The 5,349-nt window shown below is 42.1% G+C and overlaps 1 pseudogene; it reads left to right on the top strand.

The window, feature by feature from the left end:
• The first annotated feature begins 3,855 nt into the window (after positions 1-3,855).
• Positions 3,856-4,459, top strand: LOC147374297 (mitochondrial carrier homolog 2 pseudogene; annotated as a pseudogene).
• The last annotated feature ends 890 nt before the right edge of the window (positions 4,460-5,349 follow it).

Raw genomic sequence — 5,349 nt, 5'->3', positions numbered from 1 at the left:
ACTAAAATCATCCTTCTAGCTTTCATTAAAGAGAGGAAAAGTCTTAGTCCAAACACTGACATAATTAAGGAGTAATATAGTTAGAAAGTGTGAGAAGAAATGTAAAAAATACTTGGCTCATTTTTTTTCATCTAGGTAGATTTATATCAATATAAAATTAATGATAATTGCAATCCTAGCTAATCCAAGATTGGGATTGTTTAATAGCAGGCTTAAGCATAGCCATTTTTCAGAAAAATTTGGGTCAAGGTGTGAGCCAGATTACCATATTACATATAGTTGAGAGAAGTAGAATATTTAGATATGTGGACAATGACTACATTTCCTCCTATTCAAGTGAAACAAAATTCTGATCACTCTTTAGGAAGATGGAAACTCCATAAAATCTTATTCAATGTGTGACCAGTTCTCAGAAAACCTAAGAAGCCAACAAAATGTATTATAGTATGATTTAATATAATGTCATATATACCTGAGATATTTGGCATTTCATAGTATACTAGTATACTTATACTACATATATACTTATACTAATATCAGTTCAGTTCAGTCGCTCAGTTGTGTCCGACTCTTTGCAACCCCATGAATTGCAGCATGCCAGGCCTCCCTTTCCATCACCAACTCCTGGAGTTCACTCAGGCTCACGTCCATCGAGTCAGTGATACCATCCAGCCATCTCATCCTCTGTCGTCCCCTTCTCCTCCTGCCCCCAATCCCTCCCAGCATCAGCGTCTTTTCCAATGAGTCAACTCTTCGCATGAGGTGGAGTTTCAGCTTTAGCATCATTCCTTCCAAAGAACGCTTATACTATATGCTGCTACTGCTAAGTCACTTCAGTCGTGTCCGACTCTGTGCGACCCCATAGACGGTAGCCCACCAGGCTTCCCCGTCCCTGGGATTCTCCAGGCAAGAACACTGGAGTGGGTTGCCATTTCCTTCTCCAATGCATGAAAGTGAAAAGTGAAAGTGAAGTCGCTCAGTCCTGTCCGACTCCTAGCAACCCCATGGACTGCAGCCCACCAGGCCCCTCCATCCATGGGATTTTCCAGGCAAGAGTACTGGAGTGGGGTGCCATCGCCTTCTCCGTGTTATACTATATATAGTATATTTAAACAGCATATGAGAATATTTTATTTTAACAAATAATTTTTATTTAGATTATAATGAAATGATAAAGAATAAAAATGATAGGAGTGCCTAAATATTACCATGAATTTATAAGGAGATATACACAGTAGAACTTCTGTTTTTTTTCTTAAGTTAATGTAAATATTTGGGAGGAGTCCTTTACAAAAGCCCTTTGTTTTGTAACCAATCCATCTGGCTTAGTCAGAGCTCCATTATTTAACAAAGGAAACTGTCTTTCCTTTTGGCCCTTTCCCTAGTAAATAAACTATTTACCAGGAGTTGCTTTTACCTGGGGGAAATTTATGTCTACAGCCACTCCCTGTGAGGCAATGATGCTTAATCATAAAATATTTCACTTTTAAAAAGTACATATCAGTTAAAATTGACCATTTATTAAGTGGTCTGGTCTTCATAGAGAACTTCCTTTTACTTACATATTGAGGTTTTTTTCTTTTTCTTTTTTTTTTTAACCAATTCCAGAGAAAATTTGGGACTGTAACATCAGCTTTTGTACATACTGGAGGATAGGTTTAATTCTGCACTGCTGACTTTTCTGTCAATTAATTTACCTTACTTCAGAGGGAATGTGAATGTGTTTTAAAGCTGGTGTTGTTACCGAGTGCGAGCTCACTCTGCTTGCCACAGGACAGGCCAATGAATCCGAGAGATGAGGCAAGGAAGAGACCAACTGGGGAGCTGGCAGACCAAGAAGATGGCAGGCTAGCGCCTCAAAATAACCATCTTGTAGGAGTCTGGATGCCAGCTTCTTTTGTAGAGTTAGAGGAAAATCAATGAGGAACTAAAGTCAAAAGGTAGAATAGAAGGGGAGAGGCAGCGGGGAAGTAAAGTGCAAGGGTCTTCAGTCTTGCAAAACATCTCCAAAGGAATGGTCAGCCTTTGGAAAGGGTGTGTTAACCTCTTCTATTTGCAGGTGGGTAGGGACAAATTATAAGTGCCAGAAGGCACTGACAACCCACTCCAGTACTCTTGCCTGGAAAATCCCATGGACCTAGGAGTCTGGTAGGCTGCAGTCCAGGGAGTCGCTAACAGTCGGACATGACTGAGCGACTTCACTTTCACTTTTCACTTTTCATGCATTGGAGGAGGAAATGGCAACCCACTCCAGTGTTCTTGCCTGGAGAATCCCAGGGATGGGTAGCCTGGTGGCCTGCCGTCTATGGGGTCACACAGAGTTGGACGTAACTGATGCGACTTAGCAGCAGCAGGGACAAATTATTTATCTGAGCTGAACAAAGGCAGTTTAGCTTACAGTCAAGCAGAGGGGCAGGGTACTCTGAGGCAAGCTATTAAGTATGATTATAATCACGTCCCTAGTGACTCAGCAGGTAAAGAATCCCCTGCAATGTGGGAGATCTGGGTTTGGTCCCTGGGTTGGGAAGATCCCCTGAAGAAGGGAAAGGCTACCCACTCCAGTATTCTGGCCTGGAGAATATTTTTTCCAGGGCTTCCCTGATAGCTCAGTTGGTAAAGAATCCCCCTGCAATGCAGAAGACCCCAGTTCGATTCCTGGGTTGGGAAGATCCGCTAGAGAAGGGATAGGTTACCCACTGCAATATTCTTGGGCTTTCCTTGTGGCTCAGCTGGTAAAGAATCTGCCTGCAATGTGAGAGACCTGGGTTCAATCCCTGGGTTGGGAAGATCCTCTGGAGAAGGGAAGGGCTACCCACTCCAGTATTCTGGCATGGAAAATTCCAAAGGGGTCACAAAGAGTCGGACATGACCGAGCGACTTTCGTAATAACAAAAGCAATGAAAAACAAATCAAACATTTTCCAACATGGAGTCAGAATTGGCTTCCTCCCTGAAATAATATGGGGGGTTATAGGTATGGGACAGACTGTAGAATCTTTTCAGAGGGCCAAGTAATCTCTCTTTCAATTTATTCTTTCCTCTGACTGACAGCTACTTTATTTTCACCTCTCTCCATGTCTTACTCAAGTTAGTGACTAGGATCTTGCTACTCAAAAGGACCTGCAGCATCCAGGTACAAATCTGAATCTCAGGTCCAATTTCCAGATTTACTGAGACAGAATCTGCTTTTTAACAAGATATCCAGGTAATTCATGTGCACATTAAACTTTGAAAAGCAGTGATCTAGGGGAAACTTGAAAATGCTTATTTTCTCAATGTGTTTTAAAAGGCAGAAGTTGGGCAGCGAGACGTACGATGGTGAGTACGTGGGTGTGTATGAGATTGGGCCAGTGAAGCTGGTGGCCTTGGCATGTGATATCAGGCTGGCTCTGTTGCTTGGTAGCTCTGTCTGTCAGCGAGTGCCATATTGTTGGACTTGGCCAGTCACGTGCTACTCTGTTCCGATTTCTGTTCCAGCTGCTTATGTGTGTGAAGGTGCTCAAGCAGGTGGGATATGAGCCTCTAACTCCAGTAATAGGACAAATATTTTGGGGCAGCAAGCGTGTCAGCTTCCTGGTCTGTTTTGTTATGCTCAGCACATTGTGAACATCTATGGGCAGCATAGGTTGTTCACAGGCTTAACTCCAAGACTGTTCAGGAATCCTTGGAACTGTGGTCCATGGTAAAGTTTTACAGAATTACCAGAAGTGTAACAGGGTTGAGGAGTCAGGATCTGGAAACACAGAGAAAGAAGTTTCATCTTCCTTTGACAGAGTTATCAAGGAGACCGCTTGAAAGAGTGCATTGTGCTATTGCTCTCATCACACATCCCTTTCACATGATCACTCTGAGTTCTATGGTACAATTCATTGGGAGAGAATCCAAGTATTATAGATTTTGTGACTCCATAGTAATTGTCTACTAGGAAGAGGGCATCCTAGGATTTTTTGCAGATCTTATTCCTCACCTCCTAGGTGACATCGTTTCTTTGTGGCTCTGTAACTCACTGGTCTACCTCATCAGTGTCCATGCGTTGGCCAGTGGAGTTTCCACCATGAATGAAATGAAGAGTTGGTTCCTAGTTGTCACATGATTTTTTTCCAGTATATTTACATATTCCTTTATGCTTGTCTATAGTCTTATGACTGTCAACAGCTGTGGACTTGCTCATGGATGCCCTCCTTATCCCCTAATATATACTTCTTATTTATATGGCTGGTACATGCTACAAAAAAGGGGATATATTAGCCAAGAAATAACGTGTCTTTTCCAGAAGTTCCCCTTTGGGAAGACTTATTGTTGTGATCCAAGAATGTTAATTTGAAGATGTAGGGCAAGGACAGTGACATTTCTATAGTCCCAGATGCACAGAAATACGGAAGAGAGTGTTGATTTCTATAAAGTGTGGCATATTTTTTTAATAATCAGTCAATCTTGAGAAAATGAATAAAAATGGCAGACATTATGTCAGCAAATAAACAAAAAAGCCAAAAAAAAAAGAAAGTCCTCTCCTGAGTAAGAACCACAAATGAAGAAAAACCTTCAAAAATATGTACATAGAAGAGCCTATACATCATAATGGAAAGAGCAATAGAAAGGCATCCTGGATGACTTAACAGGGAATCCCAACTCTGAAAAGGAAGTGACATACTGTTAGAGAAATATTTGTAAGCAAATTGAAGGAAACATCATTTAAGGGGGAACCCGACGGGCTACATTTGCCAAGTTGCTTGCAGGGAACTGGCAGTTCTTTCCATTTCTATAAACTGAAGGCTTCTTGGAATGTGAAATCAAGAATTATAAACTGGGCGGCAGCCAAGATGAGGTTTTTTGTTGTTGTTGGTTTTTTTTTCCCCCTGCTTGTTTGTTGATGGTTTTTGCTACAAAAAGAGTTGAACTGTTTTAAGTTCTCCCATTTTGTGCTAAGTCGCTTAGTCCTATCCGACTCTTTGTGACATTATGGACTGTAGCCCATCAGGCTCCCCTGTCCACGGGATTTTCCAGGCAGAATATTGGAGTGGGTTGCCATGCCCTCCTTCTGGGGGTCTTCCCAATCCAGGGATCAAACCTGTGTCTTTTATCAAACCTTGCATTGGCAGATAGGTTCTTTACCACTAGCACCACCTGGGAAGCCAAAGTTCTGCCATTAGCCAGACCCAAAACGCATTGACTGTGACGAGAGGTGAGGCAGACCAATCTTTAACTGTACAAGGAGACAGAGCAGTTTCTTAGGGAAGGCTTCAAGGTAGCCCAAACCCATCCTGCACTAGAAGTGTGTCATGCTGGGCCAGCTTCACAGAAGACTTTAAGACTAGGAGGACTTTCCCTTTCCAATTCTGAATACTTCTTC

Source organism: Bos grunniens, chromosome 4 (assembly GCF_055505025.1).
Source record: "Bos grunniens cultivar Pamir isolate PY7600 chromosome 4, Bosgru_T2T1.0, whole genome shotgun sequence".
Lineage (NCBI taxonomy): Eukaryota > Metazoa > Chordata > Mammalia > Artiodactyla > Bovidae > Bos > Bos grunniens.
This window is presented reverse-complemented; position numbering and strand designations above follow the sequence as displayed.